The 22,353-nt window shown below is 37.0% G+C and overlaps 1 long non-coding RNA gene across 1 annotated transcript in view; it reads right to left on the bottom strand.

Moving 5' to 3' along the window:
* LOC103258563 overlaps positions 1 to 20,127 on the bottom strand; it is a 32,109-nt gene extending 11,982 nt beyond the window's left edge. Inside the window, exons 1-4 of the long non-coding RNA XR_002481868.1 lie at positions 20,053 to 20,127; positions 17,188 to 17,299; positions 3,171 to 3,281; positions 308 to 373 (exon numbers count right to left, since the gene is read on the bottom strand). This is a non-coding gene — a long non-coding RNA (uncharacterized LOC103258563). The remainder of the gene's footprint in view (positions 1 to 307; positions 374 to 3,170; positions 3,282 to 17,187; positions 17,300 to 20,052) is intronic.
* Between the last annotated feature and the right edge of the window lie 2,226 nt (positions 20,128 to 22,353).

Raw genomic sequence — 22,353 nt, 5'->3', positions numbered from 1 at the left:
ATACCTCTGCTACTGGATACCACAAAAAGCTGGTTCCTAATTCTAGCCTGTATTTAATATTCTCTTTTTCCATTTATGTTCTCAGTGGAAAGGCTGTAAATTTGATAAAGCTAATTATATGTTCTAGCCTTGACAAAGAAGACAGAAAAATTAAGGTAGCCCTTTAGGATTGCTGAGAACTGGTAGCAAAAGCCTCCAGGGTTAAAATCAGGGGTTATTAGTACTTCAAATGATATAGTGTCACATAGTAGAAAAAAGCACAGACTATGACATCAGATAGTCCTAGAACCCAGTTCCAAATCTGTACCTCACTAGCCAACTGAGTGGGGTTTTGTATAAGTTGCTTCACATCTTCACTCCTCAAGTTTCTCACCTATAAAATAAATGATAAAGGAGACATGTTAATAGATTGCTTAACTGATGATGAAGAGCGTGAGTGAGAAGATGATAATGACCTTATAGGATTGTTGAGGGGATTGAAGGAGAAATACACATAAAGTGCTTTGACAGTTCAGAGACACAGTAAGTTAATTTCCACCCAGGGCTTTTGCACATGCAATGCCATTTCCATGGATGCTCTCTTAACATCATCACACTCAAAAATATACTCTGTCTGACTAATTCACATTTACTCTTATATCTCAGCTCAGAGTTCATCTGTTTAGGAAATCTTGTCTTGTCTCCCCTGCAATTAAGTCACATACCATTTTGTGATTTTTAATCATAGCTCTTAGTAAAAATTTAATCTAGGATAGTGTTTAGTGCTATTATTTGCTTGATTTCTGTCTTCCTGCTAAGCTAGCACTACTCAAACTGCTCTATTGGTCAGTGCTGTTCTGCAAACTATTAATTCCTCACCCTCTAGGAGATAAATACATAAACTTAGATTAAGTATTTAGAAACTTTTATAGCAACTTGAGGTAGTAATCTGGACTTATATTTTATATGTTTGAGGAACTTTTATATTTTGCATTTTTAAGAAACTCATTTTTATTATAAGCTGTGAGATATGCTCACAATAATTGCTTTTTCCATTTTTTCAGAGATAGGGTCTCACTCTGTCACTCAGACTAGAGTGCAGTAACACAATCATACATCACTGCAGCCTTGAGCTCCTGAGCTCAGGTAATCCTCCTACCTCAGCTTCCCAAGTAGCTGCGTCTACAGGCATGCCACCATGCCTGGCTAATTTTTTTTTCTTTTTCTTCCCAGGTGTGTTGCCCAAGCTGGGACAGTAAATTTAAAAAAAAAAACAAAAAAACTTTTTTTTTTAACTAATCTTTCATTGCAGATATCTTAAGAAGCATGGTTTGGGCCAGGGACTAACAAACTTTTTCTGTAAAGGGTGAAATAACAAATATTTGGGACTTTTCAGGCCACATAGTCTCTGTTGCAACTACATGACTCTGCCCTTAGAGCACAAAAACAGTTGTAGGCAATACATACATGAATAAATGTGGCCGTGTTTCAATAAAACTTAATAAAAACAGGTGGTGGGTTAGAGTTGACTCATAGGCTGTAATTTGCCAACATCTTTTAAAGCCCATAAACTCCTAGGGGAGCAGATGTCTCATCCGTTTTGTTCTTCACTGTCTTCCCAATGTCTAAGATATCCCTCACAAAATAGGTATTCAATAAGTATTAATATTTATTACAAGGTAGCCTACTCTCTGATACCAGTGCAGATCTTGCTTGAGTTGCCATGGAGGTCATATGTCCAAGGCTGTCAAAGCACGGATGACGATGAGAAGGGAGTTCACTCTCTGGTTAACAAGACAAGAGAAGCAAGAAAGGAAAAAAAAAAAGGATTTTCCAGAGATCAAACACAGTCCGGGAAGCAAAGGTGCTTTAAAAAAAGAAAGGAAAGAGTGTTAGAATTGGTTGGATTTTAAGAAAGCTGTGAATATTTGGGAGGAACAGTAATGAGGAAAATGGGGGCATGTACTGTATTGCTTAGGTGGGGCTAGGGAGCATGAGTGAGAGGTGCTGAGGATCCAGAAGGTGGCAGCTTCCTCTGTTTAAAAACCTTTGATAACACAGCAGGAACATGAAGGAGGCTGCAAATTCCATTTCAAGGCAGCTCAGAGCCTAAGTAGATGCCATGAGCAAAGCTCACCTTCTTAAGTAGAAAAAAATTATGGACAAGAGTTTAAGTTGTGGTAGACATAGCCAAGGAATATTATGATAATCTGATCCCTTTATGAATCTCATGATAGACGAACATATGATCCCAACTAGTGGGCAATGGTGGTAATACAAGAAAATAGTATCATGTCAGAAGCCTTGAAAAAAGTAAAACCATCATGTTCAGTAGAGAAATCAATTAGTCCCCCACGTTTCATGTTTCACTAGGAAGTAAAAATTAGGTAGTATACATTCTTCATATTAAACTTTTTTATTACATTTAATAAAAATTAAATAAAATAAAACTTCTGATGACTCCTAAGATCAGGTCCAAAGTCCTCTGACCTACATATAAAGTCCTTCCTCATTTGGTTCCAATCAGCTTTTCTGGCCACTTCATGCCAAGAACCCCCTTTCTAACATATACTGTTCCTAAGGTCACACCTGGTCAATCACTGTTTCCCTCAGCAGACCCTGAAATTTCACAGCTTGGTGCTTCTGTTCTTCCTAGTCCCTGCCCTACAATGCCTTTCTTCTCTTCATCCAGCACTTTCTTATCACCCTTTGAGGCCTAGTTCAAACATCAGTTACACTGTTGAAGCCTTCATGACTCACTTATTCAGGAGACAATTTGTCTCTGTTCCCCTATGCTTTGCCATTACATTATATCCTAATTAGTTGTTTGCATGTCTGCCTTTGTGCTGGGACAGAGAGCTCCCTAAAAGCTGCTTTTAACATTTCTGGTGATTAAGCAGAATTGCCAAAAATGCAAATAGCCCATGATGCTGCATTTAAAGCAATTATAGTAGTATTTTTTTCAGCATCCTATCTTACTACACTAATGTTTTTCTTCTACATCGATCCTTTTACAGTTGAATCTTCATTTTTCTACTCTAGGACCCAGACACAGGAGGAAATATTCCTCTGCAAGGTTGATAAGCTTATCTGTAAGAAGGGCCCAATAGTGTATACCCAAATCCACAAAGGATCCTTGAAAGAAATTTTCAATCAAGGAAATGCATGTTTTTATTATACATTTAACTTACCAACAAAATGTAATTTCCATCATCACCCTCCAAATTCAATGCATTTCTTGAAGAAGCAAAACAATCCTCTTCTTTTTTCCTCTATCAACAGGGCATTCTTGGTAACTGAAACTTGACATAATAATGTTAATTAAACAAACTCAGTTTCTAGTTCCTTCAAAATAGAGTTTCGAAAAGAACACAATAAAGTTTAGGATCTCTGGGTGGAGAACTCATCAGGGGACTATAAAGGAATCTGATCATTTCGGGGTTTTTTCTTTTCTTCCTTCCTTTCTTTCTTACTTTTTTATTTTCTTCTTTCACTCTTTCTTCCTTCCTTCATCTCTCTCTTTATTTATTTTCTTTTTACTTCATAGCCTCTATGAAACAGTTTCAAAACAAAATTTAAAATATATTTGTAAAAATTATATGAGGTTACATGGAACACACCCAAAAGTTGTCAACATCAAAATGAAACAGGTTGAATGTTGTATTTAAATAAACAACCTTCTGAACTTGAACTTAGGACACTTCTTTTCGTTATAAATTTTGAAGAAGTAAACCCATTCTTTCCAACTTTTCTTGTTTAAAACGTTATCAAGATATAAGTTTTCATTTTGTTACTAAATCTGCCCACTCAGACAAAATGACAACTGATACTAATTTTCAAATGTACATATGTATCCAACAACTATTTCCGGAACAAAATACTATGTTGGACATGGAGAGGAATAACAAACAGTTGATTGTATATATCTTGAGAATCCAATAGGTATGTCAACAGCAGGGAAAAAAGAGAGAGGGGGGCTAGCTTCTGATAATTACTCATCCATGAGAGTGGAGCAGACATTCAGATACGACTCAGCCAAAGATGCTGGGAGATGGCCCGGTGAGAGGGCAATATTTGGCATCTGGAACATTACATCAGACAAAAGGGGATAGCCTAGGGAAGCAGTTCCTCAGATGTCCTTTCCAAGAAAACAGGAACACTCTTAATCATGAGATATCTAATTACTATAGTTCAGTTCCCAAAAAGCTTACAGAAGAGTGCAGAGAACCAATAAATCAGGTTACTAGTACCAGTGTTGTCAGACAATTGATGCAGTCATCATCTAAGTCTCTAGTACCACATAAGAGTAGGGCGAGGTGTCAGATTTCCGGGGGACTAAAAGACAATTTATATACTGTGAGACAGGCCCCAGGTATCAAGGTGGATAACCCATTGTTAGAACTGAGGCACAAACAGCAAAAACCAACTTAGCAGCAAAAACCAAGATGCCACATCACAGAGTTCTTCAGATGACCCTTGTCTCTCTTCAGTATTGGCCCTGAAGGCTAGACTGAGGTTGAGTATGCCCTGGGATTCAAGAGCAATGAGCAACAGCTTAAAAAGTACTGCAAAAGCCAGTAAATAGTGCTGAGAATTGGTCCCTGTCCTCATGACTTACATTGCGAGACTGAAAGAAGAAGGAGGCAGATGGCACCCAAGAGGAAATATGAGTTACTGTTTTACTGGAGTAAGACTTCAGGAATAATGAGTTGCCAAAAACAAAAGCTGTCCCTATTGCAAGTTTCAACCATCGCCATTGCCTAAGGAATAAAAGTGAGAAATGATGGTAGGTATCTAAGAAATTTTAACTACATATCCATTCAAAGTTGTGTGGGATTCCTGTGGACTTCAATGTAATGAACAGGATTAAAATCTTTGAAGTTCATTGAAAGTTCTAAGTGAACTTTAGACTGATGATTGAGTCTCACGTGTAAATCCAGGAATGAACTTTGCTGTCTCTTAATTTCCTTCTCTCCTTGACTAATGAAACCTGGAATTATAAAACTATAAGTATATATTTGCAGCTTATAATATAGAGCAAGCTTCAAAAACTTGTGACCTATTCTTTCTAGTACTGCAAGGTCAATTAAACTGATTAGTGATACCAAGAATAAAGACACATTTGTGCTCAAACTCATGGCCATTGGTCACCAGGTCCAGGAGTAGAAAACGAATTTCCTCTACGATAGCAACCACCATGGCCCAGAACTGTGATCACAAAAAAAACCCCCAGCTTCACTTTACAGCCATTGTGGATGTCATCATTAGCTAATGGCTTACATTTTAGTTTTATTCAATCACATTTTTTTTTTCAAAATCGTATCTTCTTGTCTTACTGAGTTGAAACCCAGAAATGGGTTATAAAATCATTCAGTGGGTTGGGATCAGAATTTATAATTAAACAAAAGAGAATAAAATAGAACTGAAGAACAGAAAAGACAAGCAAAGCAAAGAAAAATATCTTGTGTTATTTGTGTATATGTGTGCCTGTGTACATGTGTGTGTGTGCTGGGTTCCAATATGAAATACTTTTGTTTTTGTGTGAGTTAGCAAATAGGTAAGGCATAAAACATAACATAGACATAAATATCTGAAAGAAATGACTGGTTAACTCTCTCCAAAATATTATAACCAACCCCATGGGAGATACCCTCTTCCATAACATTAATGGGCATCTACAAAAATACAATCATAATAAAAATGACTACTTTTGATAACAGGGATAACTAAAAGTTAAAGCATAGAGAACAGGTTACTTGAATTTTCATGTAAAGTTTGAAAGAAAAACTCCAAGCTTAAGCTAAACTTCTTCAACTTTAATTTTCTCATGTTAAAAAATCAGAGATGATTTAAAGAATACCTAAGTTCTCAAATTTCTGGATTTTGTTCTATTCTTTTCTATTCTGTTCTTCTCTTCTGCCAACCCCAAACCTGCATATAGTCATTTACGTTCAACCAATTCTAATAATAAGATGTTTTTTATATAAGATATTTACAACTCTTCCTTATTTTAAGAAAGTTTCTTTTTTTCACTATAGAATGAATTCCCATTCAATAAAGAAAATATAAAAGGAAGAAAAATACCCTTAAGCCCACCATGAAAGGTAAATAGTGATTATTTTTCTAAGCAGTAAATTATCTAATACTTTCAAAAATATTAACTTATAAGATAAGGACAATTTGAGAGCTCACACTATATAGAGTGTTCTGTCTGACTTACTTTATAAGTTATACAAATATACTTCCTGTTAAAATGAATACAAATAAGTATAATATTGTAGTGTCAGTCTTTGTGTTAGCAGAAATTCCCACTGATATTTTGGAGTGGGGATGAATGCTAGAATCCCTTTTAAACAGAGTATCAGCTGCATAATTTTCTTCTGATCTCACACCCACTTGTGCCGATCTTCCATTTTCCCTGCTCAGGCACAGAGTGGAAAGAGATCAGAAGAAAATTCTTACAGGGAAACAGCTTGGCCCTCCTCTCCCATTCTGCTCCAATGCCAGTTTAAAGATAGAAATGAAATCCAAGCAGGGTGTGGTGGTGCTGGGGGATGTGAGTTTGCCTGGAGCCTGAGCATTGTTATCTCATCTGTTTAACCCACTCCCTGAGCTCTCAGAGTCCTATCTCTGATTCATTCTTTCTCAACCCTCTGAACCTTGAACAGAAAGAGCTGGCATTTTAGAACTGAATCTGCGTAACAAGTATCACCTACATCCAGAGTCCTTACTCCAGCCCATAACAGCCTTCGTCATCAGGCCTCTGTCCACCCCTATAACTTCCTCTCCTGCAAACCTCTCCTTTCTTGCACTGCCCTCTTTGTGAACTTCAAACATATCCTGGGTGCTCCTATGGCATGTGCTCTGCAAAGCATGTCCCTCTGGTGTTTGCATAGCCTCATTCAAACCCTGGGTCTACATCGGGACCTAAAAATGTTCCTATCCCTTCACTCTGTATCCTATGTACCCTGCTCTATGTGTCTTTATAACATTTATCATTATTCCCATTGTCATTTTTCTTTTTTTTTTTTGCTATTTTAATTTTAATTTTAAAATATATTTTTTTCAATTTTTGAGAAAGGTCAGATCTTTTATTTTTTTTAGAGACAGTATCTCTCCGTTGTCCAGGGTGGAGTGCAGTGGTAATGCAATCTTAGTTCACTGCAGCCTCAAATTCCTGGACTCAAGTGATCCTCTTACCTCAGCCTCCCGAGTAGCTGGGAACACAGGCATGTACCACCATATCCAGCTACTTTGGTTTTTTGTGGAGATGGGGTCTCAGTATGTTGCCAAGACTAGTGTGGAATCCTGTAATTAGTTTTATTACTTTATCTGCCTCCCTCCCCAAAAATACAAGCTCCATGAAGGCAGCAATTATGTTTTCTTCACTGCTATATCTCCGGCACCTAACACAATGATTTATGGGTAGTTGGTAAATGTTTATTGGTTAAATGAATGGATCTAACCAGAAAGAACAGCCAGGTTATGACTGGATATAGAGTCAAGCAGTGCCAAACAGAGTAGAAACCAAATCCCAAAGATCAAGTGACAAAAAGTCCAAGAATCAGCCCCTCTGCACCCTGTTTAAGTGATTCAGCACTCTTCTGCCTGCAGCCACAGGAATGAAATAAGAAGATTCCCAGCTCTAAGCCTGTGGAATGTTTCTAAGCATTGCTCACACGACTTAATTGGCAGCTCTTCTCTCTTCAGGTTCCCTTCCTCCATTTCATCTGGTTTTGAATCCAGACTCCCTCTCTTCACCCTAGTGACCCAGACCTGAGTGTGGCAGTTCCCATAGCCATGCTTCTAGTAGTTAATTCAGCTTTAAAATCCTGTGAGCAAACAGCCTGGTCCTACTTCAGCCAGTCCAGGCCTTCAGGACCCTGCTGGTCCCATCCCTGGCCCCAAACCCAGTCCCTCCTTTTCCCACTTCCAGCTTCTCTAGAGAGAATAGGCCCATCACTCTGGTTGCCACCATACCTAGGGATTTACTACTGTCCTTTTGAGTTATATGAGCCAATGTATTTCCTTTTAAAAATCAAAACAATGTGAATAATTTCAGTTGCATCTGAAAGAGACCTGGTTAATATAGTGACACATCCATTGGTTAAAGGGATGGCACTTATAAGCAGTATTCAACTCTTGTAAACAGACAGCTGAGAACGTTTTTGTTCTAGTAAGGGAAAATATGAAGTCTGAAACAGAATCTCAGTGAAATATGTGGGTAGGAGGATCTATTCGCCAGGGAAAGGGAGCTGGCATAGACCCCAACAGTGCTGAGATTTAGGCTTAACTGCAAAACTTGGATATGCACTAGGGACCTGGGAGATAGGCTAGTTCATCAAGAGTGAATTTACTTGGTGACAATTGGAGTATTGTGTCTTGAGTTTGTTGACAAGTTGAAAGTGATCAAGAAGTTTAAAGAAATGAGGTTAATTCTAGAATCCATCACTGGTTGTGGCTTGGTTCCAACAAACCTCCTAATCTCTAGTTCAAGAGTGAAACTTTAATATAAATACGTTCAGCTTGTGGGGCCAGATTGAGCTAAGAAAAGTGTGCCTGATTAGGAAAGGCCGTCCAAAACCTGGTGGAATTATTTCAAGTGTGGTTAAATCAACAGCAAGAATCCCCAGAAGTGATTCCCAAACATTTCTGGATATGAAAAGTCCTAGAAAGACTTCTGAAAACACAGATTCCAAGGTTTTCACATTTACAAATCCCAAGATGAGGGTCTAGGAATGGTATCCTATTTTTCACAAGTATTACCAGGTTGGCTGAAGCAGAGTCCTTATGACACCATTAATTCCCTTGGATTTTACAGAAATAATTTGTAGGCAATGTGTATAAATTGATCATCTTTACTCTTTTCTTATAAGCAGATATGAAATATTCTTGTTAGTGTAATGATTTTTTTAAATTTTTCTCCAGAAAATAATCCGAGAGCCGGGCTCGGTGGCTCAGCCTGTAATCCCGCGTCTTTGGGAGGCTGAGGTAAGTGGATTGCCTGGGCGGCGAGACCTCATCTCTACAATAAATCAAAAAATCAGCCGAGCGTGGTAGCACATGCCTATAATTCCGGCTACTCGGAAGGCTGAGGCGGAAGGATCGCCGGAGCCCAGCAGGTCGAGGCTGCGGTGACGGGGAGCCACTGCACTCCAGTCTGGGCGACAGAGTGAGACTCCAACTCAAAAAAAAAAAAAGAATATAATCTGGGTATTAACTCAATTGAAACTCCAATTTTTGAAATATATTTTGTTTCTTTGTTTATCTTCATCTCACAGACAAACATTCCCGAATTCTTTTCATGGCTCCTAGCACTCTACTTCGGAATGTACTCAACTCGTATTTAGATAAAATTATCATCTACTAAATGTCATCCTACTATTCACTCTGAGCACTACATATTTCTGACCTAGATTGATTTCCTTTGCCACAAACGGGCTTTAATAACAGATGCACCTGAGTTAGAATCGCATCTCTGCCCTTAGTCTGATCTTGAACAAGTTACATAATCTTGCCCCTCAGTCTCAATTTCCTTATTGGCAAACATGAATTGTACAGTTTAAATGGAATCACATGTAAAAACTCTGAACTCAAAGCCTTTTCAATTAGAATGCAAGCTTCATAAAAAGCAAGGATTTTGTAAGTTTAAAGCTGCACTTCAACCTCTAAAACAGTACCAAATTTGTTTTAATGAATATATTTCAAAAAAATGAAGGAAGGGAGTGAGGGAGTTCAAAAAAATGAAGGGAGTGAGGGAGAGATGGATGGAAGAAAGAAAGAAGAAAAGATGATTATGTGCTCAGTGTTAGATTATGACCATTGTTATTCACTCTTTTTCCATCAAACTGGCTCTGAAATGCTACTATGAATGAATGTATAGAGGATAAATGAAAATGTACTTAATTTTACTAACTACAAGAGGCTCCCACCTTCCTTCTTACCATTTGACTTCTTTAAGTTATTTAGCGCTTATATTTTGTGACATTTGAAAACCAGAATGTAAATCAAAATGAGAAGTAATAGACTGAAGCTAGGATAGATCAAACAAGCAGTAGTTGAGATCCATAGTCTAGGAAGACTTATTCAAGTGAGATGGCCGAGATAGCTGATGCCTGTAAAATCTGAAACTCTCCAGACAAGAAAATGAATTCTTTGCATAATCAATAGTAAAGACTTTATGGAAGACCCAGGAAGCAAAACCCAGAATCAGCAGCACCTGTCAACATGTAATAGGCAAGCATGAAGTCAAATGAGCAAGTCTAACAACGGTCCTCCAATCAACTGTGAACTCCACGAGGGTAAGGATTTTCTCTGACATAGTATTTTCCATACCAACAACACCTAGTCAATTCCTGACATTTTTATGCATCCTCAATAATTTTGTGTTGAGTGAATAAATTATGAACCAATAAAGTTTTTTTCAGTTGCAGGGCAATAATATCCAACAAAAATTCTCTTAAGCCAAAAATAACATAACTGAGTGGCCCAGGTTTAGATCTGGGTTTAGAAGCAGCTCAAAGCAGGATCCAAATATTATCATCAGGACATGGTTTCCATCTTTTCCCTTGAATGACTTTATTCTCAAATCGCCAGCACCTTGCAGAGCTACATGCTTTCTCAGTCACATGCAGTAGAAAGAGAGATATCTTCCACACATGAGTTATGGGAGAGAAGCATATTGCATTGCCTCTGCTTAGAACATGTACCATTCTTGAACCAGTCACTGGAGTTAAAGTAATATAAAGTACTGATTGTCTGAAGCATTATAGAGAATGGTGTGGGGTCGGTTTCACAGTTATCAACTCTGTTGAGGAGGGGAGAGAGGAATGCACCAAAGGGAAATCTAGAAGGAGTATGAGTGAACGTTGAACTCTATAAGCAACAAGTGCTCACTATAAAGAGACAGCGGGCCCAAGCACAAGGGTGCCACCCTGAGTCAGGTAGTCTTGCAGCAAGAACCCAGGCATGAGATCTAGATGTGATTCCAGTCCCTGGGAGCATTGCTGGGGGTAAGGCGACACTAGACTTGGACTATAGATTGTTGACTCAGTCATGAGACAACATGATTAGGAACTGTTCCCAAAACTAATTAAAGGAACAAAATCTCAGGTGCTGTTAAAGTGTCACCAACCTCAAGACTGACTTGATATTAAGCTCTCAAATACTTTCTTGAAAAAGAACATGATTGGTTTTAGTGAAGTCAGTGGCGTGCAGCATTCAGAGACGAATTAGAGGATGTAGGACATTTAAAATGCTAGATGAGGAAAGATCAGGGTTACTCTAAAGTTCAGAGTGTCACCCTGGGGACCCATTTATTATTCTCTTACTCTCTTAGCAATATCTCCTCCAGTACTGACACTTTATCTTTAATCAAGTCTCAGATGCTTATATTAAACTGTGTGTTGGCTATATCTAAAAAGATATGCCATGGCCGGGCACAGTGGTTCATGCCTGTAATCCCAGCATATTGGGAGGCTGAGGTAAGAGGATTGCCTGAGCCCAAGGGTTCAAGACCAGCCTGGGCAACTTGGCAAGATGTCTCTACAATAAATAAAAAATATTAGCCTAGCGTGGTGGCACATGCCTGTGGTTCCAGCTACTTGGAAGGCTGAGGGCAGAAGAATCGCCTGAGCCCAGCAGGTCCAGGGTGAGGTGTCCATGAGCGTGCCACTGCACTCCAGCCTAGGCGACAGAGTGAGACTCTGACTCAAAAAAAAAAAAAATATGCCACAAATATGCTAGCTTCAACTTCCCACTTCATCTCCCATCTCTCCTCACCCCAACCAATATCATATTTCCCTCCAAACCAGGTTTTCCTCCTGTCTTGCCAATCTCAATTAATAGCACCAGAAACCTGTCCATCCTCTCCTTCTCTCTCTATCCCTCTATCTCTAGTTCACCTTTCAGCTAATAAATCAATAAATGCTGCTTCTTAGGCCTCCTATATATTGCTTGACTCCTTCCTCTTCTCTCAGACTGCTGCCCTGACTCTGGGCCTCATCACCCTTTGCGTAGAGTACTTCAATTACTCCCTAACTGGATTCCCTACCTTGCGATGCACACTCCTCAAAATTATAATCTGCATAGTTCCTCTGTGTTCCTACAGCATTCTATGCCTGCTTTTTACTTTATATTTATAATACCATGCTGTAATTATGTATCTGTTCCACTTACTAATACTGAGCATTCATCTTTGAATCTTTAGTACTGTACCTAACACAGTAGACCAAGTCATCCAGTATTTATATATGTAAAAGCAAGACTGGATCAATAATCAATAATTACTTGCAACTCTCTGCTAATCACCAGACCATACATGAAACATCAGTACCTTGCTTTGGGCTCATTGTGTGAAGAGTTTTGTCCTGCCACTTACAGTGCAATAGATCAGATGCTTTCTGAATTAGAAATACATTCAGAATTGAATAAATCTATGGAAAAATTGGAATACAGTATGTAAGTAAATTTGAATAGAGAAAATTCTATGTTTTTTACTGAGACTACATGATATACTTTCATTGGTAATTTGCAGATGCAATGGCCTGTAGTTCCGTAATATGCATACTAGATCTGTGAAGATGAAAGAAAACATTCCAAACTTGGGCTGTCTCCCTTAACTATGATTATAGATAGCCTACTTTGCACCATCACGCTGGAGAAGATCCAGAGGATCGTTGGGTGTCAGTTTGAAAACTCTATCATGTTTCCTTCCCCCAAAAAAGAAAAGAAAACTATTATAGTAGTCTAACCTCATGTAAATAATCAAACAGAAGCTCCAAGTACACAGTAGTGTCTCCAAGAAGACACAGTAGCATTCTTACCATGAGCAGACAATGAACTTTCTTCAGAATGTATAGATTAGTAGACCTAGTTATATGTAATCATTTTGGCTTGCTTACTTAAATGATACTTTGATTATGTAAGACACTGAAATTTTAAATCACGTTTCTAGGTTACCACATGTGTTTATAATTGTTTTGATTATGATATATGACCTGCTTTAACTATTGAAACAAGAAATATTACATAATGTGTTTATAGGTATGTGCTTTATAGTAAAATTGCTTAGATAAAGGAATGATAGACTCTAATTTTGATAATCAAATTTTTTCAATGTCCTGCCTTTTTACTCTTCTCTGCAAGAAAGTTCATTTGAAAAACATAAATTTTATCATTTAAAAAGGTGAAAGACATACTATTATTCATATACTTTTAGATGACTAATGTCCCTTTTTAAGTAACATTTATGGCTTTCTTTTCAAAAAACATCATATTGCAGAATGTTTATCCTGTAACTCCAATAAATAACTTAGAAGTCATACCAAGACACAGTCTTGGTGTTGTGTGATTAAATGACTTCAGGTGATCATAGCTTTACAGAAACAAGTGATTTAAAGTTTAATCAAACGGTCAGAGACAGAAAAAAAAGGGGGGGAGGGAGTGGGAAGAGAGAGAGAAAAATAAAACTGCAAACATTAGAGATGTTATTTTCAGAGGTATATTTCAGAAGTAACAAAATATGCAAAATGCATTATCAAGTCATGTCAAAAGATTTCAAGCTTGGTTCTTTGAAAATAATGAACAGTCTCGTGTTTACTTTGAAAAAAATGCATTAATATGTTTAATGATGTGTGTATTTTCTGTACATATGTTATAACTTAAATTCTAAAAGTTTACCTTAAAAATGCATTGCGTCCAGCACATTTAATTGGTACCTGAGACAATGACAATTCTAAACTATCGATACCAAAAAATCCCTCACTATTCTTTATCTTTCCTTCAACGTGCATCTTTTTAATTTATAAAAAAGACTTATTCATTCACAGTAAGAACTGCTGATTTCTGTTGATGAACCATATTGTGTTCACATCTGTTAGAAGTTAAATGAAATAAGAATTATAAAGGCAAGACCTTTGTCACTTTCAGATGGTATGCTCTAATAAATCCCAGAACTATTATTACATTATTATTATTGAGACAGGTTCTCACTCTGTCATCCAGGTTAGAGTGCATTGGTGCACTCATAGATCACTGCAACCTCGAACTCCCAGACTCAAGAGATTCTTCTGCCTCAACCTTCCGAGTAACTGGGACTAGAGGCATGTCCCACCATGTCCAGTCAGTTTTTTAAAAAATATTTTATAGAGATAGGTCTTCCTATGTGGCCCAGACTACTCTCAATCTCCTGGCCTCAAGCAATCCTCCGACCTCTGCCTCCCAAAGTGTTGGGAGGTTATGAGAACTGCATCTGGGCAACTCTAATTATTTATGTTTTCGCATACTTGACTAGACATCCAGCATTAGGCTGAAAATACATTAGAGCTTAATCTATGAATATGGACCTTAGATTTTCAGATATGCAAGTGTATAGTGTGTGTGTGAGAGAGAGAGAGAGAGGCTGGCTTTTCCCCCCCATGAGTCAGTGGTATTGGGTCAGTAAAATTAACACTCCTATCTTACTCATTCTGTGAAAACAAGTTCACATGCCAATGGGTGTGTGTGCTGATACTGGTGAAGCTTTCACTTCCCAAAGAAACAAATTGTATTCATTTTCCAAGTAAATATTTAACAAATTTTCAGTGGTAGTGAATGTTTTAATCATCATCATCATCATCATCATCATTATTATTGAGATGGGATCTTGCTATTTTGCCCAGACTGGCCTTAAACTCCCAGACTCAAGCAATCATCCCCAAGCAAGTACCACAGTCCCTGGCTATTTCTTCACTTAGCTTTACAATAGCTTGTGATTATCTATGTTTGGCATTCAGCATTTTACAAGGGAGGCCCCCCCGAATTATTTTTTGGAGGGTGGGTCTCTTATTGTACAGATTTCCCTGGCTAAATAAGTGTTCTAGGAACCCATTGCCATCAGTGTACCAGCTAGTGTTGTTGTGAAAGGCTGTACTTGGCGTCAGTGAATTTTTGTTTTGGAGAGCCCTTCAGTGCATTCGCCCATTTAATGATGGATGATTTACACAAACAACCTGCCCCCACTGCACTGAGTGTTCAGCAGTTTTTGACCAAAACCCGCATGACCCCTGTGCCTCACCCTCCCCATTCAGCCGATCTCACCCCAGGGCTTTTTTTGTTACCCCAGGTGAAAAAAGTCCTCAGAGGAAAACGTTTTGCCATGTAGAAGAGGTGAAACAAAAAAACAGCAGAAGCACTAAAAGGCATCAAAATTGACAAGTTCAAAAACTGTTTGAGCCGTGGAAAAATGTCTGGATAGGTGTTTTGCATCAAAGAGAGCACTTTGAAGGTGACTGAAGTTTAAACATGTAAGAATACATAATTTTTATAAGTAAATTCCAGGGATTTTGGGGGGGGTCTCCTCTCATATGTGCTAGAGAAAGATAGATCAGAATACTTCATTTGTGGTTAAAAATGAAGAGTCACAAACTGGTAGATCACAGTGCAAATCATATCCAGCTGGTACATTTTCTTTGACAAACACAATGTCTTTTTAAAAAAATACTTAGTCGCCAGCATTAAATGATGTAAAGATTTTATTTAAAAGATCTAGAGTTGAGGTTTCTCTTGACAATCAAAAGATCTAGAAATAACTGCCAGGTGCAGTGGCTCACACCTATAATCCCAGCACTTTGGGAATCCAAGGAGAGAGGATCGTCAGTTTGAGACCAGTCTGGGCAACATAGAGACTTTGTCTTTACCAAAAAAAAAAAAAAACCACAAAAATTATCCTGATATGGTGGTGTGTGCCTGCAGTCCCAGCTACTGGGAAGGCTGAGGCTGAAGGATTGCCTGAGCCCAGGAATTCGAGGCTTCCTTGAGCAGTGATCATGACACTACATTTCAGCCTGGCAACAGAGTGACACTCAGACCAAAAAAAAAATCAAGAATTATTGGACTCATATAACTATATGAACTGACTTGCCCACTGCTACTTCCTTTAGACTGGATATAAGGCCTTCAGTTGAAGAATTGTCTCCAGGATATACAGAGTAGCCCTCACCATTTACATTACCTGCCTGCCTGCCTCCTAAAAACATTTCAGGTTGTAATCCCTGATTTTCACAGAGAGTATAACTTAATTATCTGGTAATTATTTAATTAAAATCTCATCCCCACCCGCATTTTGGAAGATATTGATATCTTAACTAAGATATTCTGTTTATTGCTTTCAAAATGATCCTTTGTAAGTACTTTATGACACTTTAAGCAAAAATTAAAATCCTTTTCATTGATTGTTTTTAAACTAGAAAATCAAGCCTCTACTTAATGGGTTATCAGCTGCTTTTTTAAAATATCTTTTTTAATTCAAATTTTCATATAATTATTTATCCTTGTACTAGGAAAAAAGTCTTAATGACAGCTGACAAATGACATTATCCTCATATGCAAACCATGACATGTTTCCATAAAGGTAATCCAAGATCAAGGTACATGGCTATCAACTTTTGGAAGTATTTATGTGTGTATACATATCCTGCCTTTTTTCTTCTTTAAAAGCAATGATTTAAAAAATAAATCTGTTGGATTTTCTCTTTAAGCATGTAGGAAAATTTCATGATGTAAAATGATAAGAAAATATAAAGAGAACTTTCTCTTTTTTCACTGACATTCAGTACTATCATTATGTCCTATTTATTCAAACATTAGATGTAGGGAAAACTGGGCATATGAATATTTCACTATGTGTCCATTTTTCAGGGTAAGCTGGCACCCAGAAACTTTGTAAAGCAATCTGCTGAAAGACAGATATAACGTGCAAGTTTTACCTTGAGGCTCTTCCCTAAGGCTAACTTAGGTATAAGGTTTTGCATGGAAACACTGAGGCATCCTTAGCTAATGTTAGTGGATACAGCCTACTATATTTAAAAGTGAGGCATTTAATTTGTCTCTCCTTATAAGGACACAAGACATTATCATCAAATTTTTTAGCATCTTCAAGATCTAGTTAATGTGCATAGAAGGAAAGCTACATGCTTATATGTTAATTAAATATTCTTGCCAAATGAAACATTTTACAAGTTATATAACCTAAAAATTATCATAGTTATACAAGGTACACATTACTAATTTTCCTTGAGAAATTATGTTCTTTCTTCAAAAAACTAAATTTGTCTTAAAACAAAAAACAAGAAACAAGACTATTTGTACCAATAAAAGCTTTAAGAAAGAATTTGATAAATCTACTACTTATCATCTACTACACCCTACAAAGATGGTGCTACCACCCACCTTCATAGCCTTCAGTCATTCGCCCAGGAATAGGGGTGAATGTGTAATGATCCACAATCCTTCATCCATCTCTCATTCCATCTGTGTTTGGTGCCTCAGATTGTGAGGGGTGCTGCGGATTCAAAGAACAGAAATAATGTATCCATTCTCTGTAAGGAACTGAATCTGTGACTTAGAACTCTAACCAGCTGAGTTAACGGGAACAATGACGATATCTGCACAGGGTATGATTTAACTTTTCCTTCAATCCAGATCACTCCCATTTTCCTACAATCTCTCCCACCACTTTTCAGTGTTCTTTATTAGCTATTCTCTCTCAGTATAGAATAGACTACGGTTTTCTTCTTATACTCCAGAGTCTGAAAACTCACCATCTTCAACCATGTTCGGGGCTATTCTTTTCTGTAAATGTGTGAATTTTGCCTCCTTGCCGTTGGTTAGCATAGTCCACCCACTCTTACTTACAGACCCTAACCTGAGGACACCCAGAAGTAGGGAAGACAGATGATCAGAACTGCCTGTTACAGCTTTTTATGTAAATTTTGTCTTCCCTATTACCATATTACCACACTAAGGACAGAGTTTCTTTATAGATCATAGTGCATAGAATGTGCTTAGCATGTTTGCTGACTTAACAAAGGAGCACAGGAAATCTTGTGGCTTAGAGTGGTTCACACATTTTAGAGTGAAAAAAAAAAAAAAAAACACCTGCAGAGTTTTAAAAACAAATTTCTGCCGGGCTCGGTGGCTCAGCCTGTAATCCCGCGCCTTTGGGAGGCTGAGGTGAGTGAATTGCCTGAGCCCGCAGGTTCGAGACCCGCCTGGGCAGTGAGATCTCATCTCTACAATAAATAAAAAAAATCAGCCAAGCGTGGTGGCGCATGCCTGTAATTCCGGCTACTCGGAAGGCTGAGGCGGAAGGACCGCCGGAGCCCAGCAGGCCGAGGCTGCGGTGGCCGGGAGCGGCCACTGCACTCCAGTCTGGGCGACAGAGTGAGACTCCAACTCAAAAAAAAAAAAAAAAACAACAAATTTCTGATCTCCATCCCAGTTTCTGATTCAGAAAGTTGGTTTATACCCAAACATTTGCATTTTTAATCAGTTTCCAGATGATGATGATAGTGCAAATCTAGGAACTACATGTTAAGAACCACTAGCCTAAAAGAAATCAAAAGCGATCATTGACTATATGTAATTGAATGAGCATGTCTGTGTTCTAATAAACCTTTATTTACAGAGACAAAAAAAAAAATCTAGCTTAGACCAAAAAGATGAAGTATTGTTAAGACTGCAAGGTACTCTATTCACATATGCAGTAAGTAAATAAGTTTCCCTACCTAAGATTCAACATGAATGTAGCAAGACCATAAAATAAATTGATTTCTTTAAATTATTTCAGAAATCTGTTCAGTTATTACTCAACAGTAATGATTGTGCTAACCAGTAGGGGAGGGAAATGATAGTCTAAAAGAGGGAAACTGGAGGGTGTTTCTGGGAACAGCAAGGGTGGAGTTGCCAGTGGCAAAAACAGGGCAGTTCTGTTCAGAAGCTACGTTGTGCGGCAGCTCCAAAAGCATGAGCCTAAATTTTCTCCTCTCTCAAAACAGAACACAGCTGCTCTGCCATCTCCCCGATTCTCTCTCCTCCAAACTGAAGTGAGCCCTTAGTGTAAACTCTTTCCATTCTGCAGGGAAGGAATGAATTCAATGTGTCTCCGCTATTTCTCCTGAGCATAAATATAATTTAAGAAAGGAGGGTTTTAATGCTATGTGTTAAGTCCAGAATGCCATAGCAATGTAAAAGCATCAACAAGAAACGATTTTAGCAGAAGTATAAAGAAGAACATTTTAAAAATCAACGTTAGAGATGAAAATAATTTCATGGCAAAAGAAGGCATGTACACATCCAATGAGAACTGAATGTAGCAAGCAGCAGAAAGGGGTCAGTGGAATCAAGCAATCAAAATGTCTGTATTTAGACAAGAATACTTTCTTCTTTTATTTAGAAAAAGGTCTCCAATTCTAGGTAGTACAAGATGTTTCTCAAATAAAAATTGTTTTTGCATGTTGAACTTGGCGTTGTTCTTCTGTAAAAGAAAATTCCTTTATGTGATTCTTAGACCACAGCATTAGCATATTATCCTTATGAAGGAATAAGGTTTTCAATTAAAGCTGAAGAAAGTAGCCCCTGCATATCTACCTTCAAAACAAAAAATTTTTCAGGCTTCTTTGATCAAACACTCTGCTAGCTATCTACCAAAAAAAATTGCCTTTTGCTAATTAGCCTTGTCTCTGCCTGGTATCAATTAACTGGTTCTTATTTAATTCTCCTTTTTTCCTGTAAACTGGAAATTAGATTTCAGAACCTGATTAGATTTACATTAAACATTTTTGGCACAGAGACTTCACACTGACACAATAAGCGAATGGCCACACCAGGAGCCACATAGTTTCAACTTGTCTATCAATGACACCAGGTTTGATCACTATGTTACATAATCAGGTATCTCCACTGTAAAGGTAAGGTGGGGTTTTTGTTTGTTTTTTTTCCCCCTTTGCAATTAACAAGTAATCTGTGGAGTGATACTTGGACACACTTTGTGAATATCCTCCTCACTGTCAGCTTCTCACCTAATGATTTGGCTTCAGTTCTAATGAGTCTCACCTAATGATTTGGCTTCTGTTATCTTTGCCCAAATCAATTATTTCATAAGAGTTTCCAAAATAATGATTTTTCTACTTATTTTATCTCTTCAGTATAAACAAGCTGGCATTCTGTTGTTTAAAAAAAAAAAAAAAAAAGCTTTCACACATCAGCTGGTTTCAACAGTTCTTTCAAAACATGACATGATAAATAATTTCTTACCTATTTCCAGAATAAGATGTTGATATAAATGTCACCTCCACTGGCAGCAAATGAATTTCTCTCTCTCTCCTCAAAATTCATGGATTTTTATTTATTCGGTGTTTTATGATCATTTAGTTATTCTTTTGAGATGCTTAATTTGTTCCAAATTTGGTCAATGGAAGCTGCTTCAAACTGGCTCCTGTGTTTAAGGGCTTTCCTGCTTTCTGGCACAAGATATTGTAGGCTCTATTTTTACCTAACTGCCTCAGACTTGGAATCAGGCATTTCTTTAAGGAAACCTGGTTCCTGTAGAGATATTTCCAATTCAAATTTAACATTACACAAATTTTTTTCTTAAATTATTTGATTTCTCCTTTGTGTGTCATCACTTTCCTATACTGAAAATCACATCTCTTACAACATTTACTTATTTTTGCCCAAAAAGATATGATTTAAAAATGATAATACAAATATTATACTAAAAATAATCACTGAGAGATGTTTAAGTTTTCTTTGTAGTTTTGTTTTGTTTTTACTCCTTAGATTACATCTCACTACAGATGGACAGAGTATTACATTCAAAATTCACTAGAAATTTTTTTTTTTTCTGTGTGGTCAAGTTTTCAATTTGAAATATAATAAGGCTTATTTATTTCTGTCTTCGATTTTAGAGTTTTTAATGCAAATTTTTTAAATCTTGTGTTGTTTAATATGTAAAATATCTACATAATTCAAAACCAAAAGTATATAGAAAGGGATACTTGAGTTTCTAAGTCTCGCATCACTCTCTTTCCCCTCCACCTCATTCCAAAATCACCTGTAGATATCCTTTTTTTAGTTCCTTGTTACACATCCAGATTTTCTTTGTGCAAATATAAACCAAATATATGCACCTTGATTTTTTTCTTTTTTTTTTCCTGATGAAAGACTGCCTAAACATCTTGACTTTTTTTTTCTTTGCACTTAGCCATCTATCACAGAGATCGTCCTCATTCTTTTTGTAACTGGTAACTACATAATAATTTAATATGTGGTAATATTAACAGTTTATTCAACCAAACAGTCCTCAGAGTTGATTTCTACAAGTGAATATATCATTTTTCTGAATAAGATTCTGTGGGGTTTTTTAAGTTTTTCCGAAAATTCTGATAATCAACCAGGTTTGGTAACCAATAACCTATATGTCAATAGCCATAGAGTGCTGCTTTAATCAAAGCAACTTGTTTTAATTGAGTTACTATCCTGAGCCGGGCATAATGGGAGAATATAAAATGTTGTACTTTCCTCCTGTCCTCAATAAGTTACTGAAAGGAGTTGTCCTGCCCTAATCTGCTTACAAAGACAAGATTAACCTGTAAGGAAATCAGTAGTTTGTGTTTAAATGTAGGCATTTCTCTTGTTACCAGAATTTCCATAACAGTATCTAGATAGGCAGTACTTGATAATTTTAAATCACTTGGAATGTTTAGAGTTGTAATGCATGATCTCGAACAATGATTCTTAGTCCTTATGGACTAAAAGTTGTTTTCTACAGCAAAGATTTTCAACTTGAATATGATCCAATCCATTCCATATGTAGTAAACAATATGAAACAGAATAGAATTAAAAGTAGCAGAGTGCATCACAGGTACTAAGAGTAAGTATTATTTCGTGCAGATATCTACATCTATTCACACACACTTGTAAGAATAACTAAATTTCATGTAAACTTAATTTCTTAAGGTGAATGTGATCAAAAAGTTTGAGAAACATGACTCTATAGGAAAAGAATAGTTGTTTTCTTTGAGTATTGGCTACTCAATTTTCATGTTTAACATTAGTCATCATATATTGCTACAACTTAATTTCAAAGTCTATAAATATGCTAGTATTACAATTTTCTCAGTGATTTTTTTTTTTTTCCAAAGCAGAAATGACAGACTCGTAACAAAATTTTCTCAGAAGCATATTTTGGGCCAAAATAATGCATTGTCGTCTTTGTTCAATTTTTTATTTTTGTTCCATTTAGCCAGTAAAGTACAGTCAGTCCTTCATACCTGCAGATTCAACCAAAGATAAAAAATCCAGGAAAAAATAAAAATGCAATGATACAAAATAATACACATTTTAAAAATGCAATATGACAGTATTTACATAGCATTAATGTTGTATTAGGTGTTATAAGCAACAAGAGATTATTTAAAGTATTATGTGAAGATATACATAGGTGATATGTAAATACTACACCATTTTACATAAAAGTCTTGGGCATCCAGGGATTTTGATATCTGCAGGGATCCTGGAACAAATCCCCAGAAGATTCCAAGGGATTCTATTGT

Source organism: Carlito syrichta, unplaced genomic scaffold (genome assembly GCF_000164805.1).
Source record: "Carlito syrichta isolate Samal-C Ts95f unplaced genomic scaffold, Tarsius_syrichta-2.0.1 Scaffold302292, whole genome shotgun sequence".
NCBI lineage: Eukaryota > Metazoa > Chordata > Mammalia > Primates > Tarsiidae > Carlito > Carlito syrichta.
Note: the sequence above shows the minus strand (reverse complement) of the source record. Positions and strands in the feature narration are given on the sequence as shown.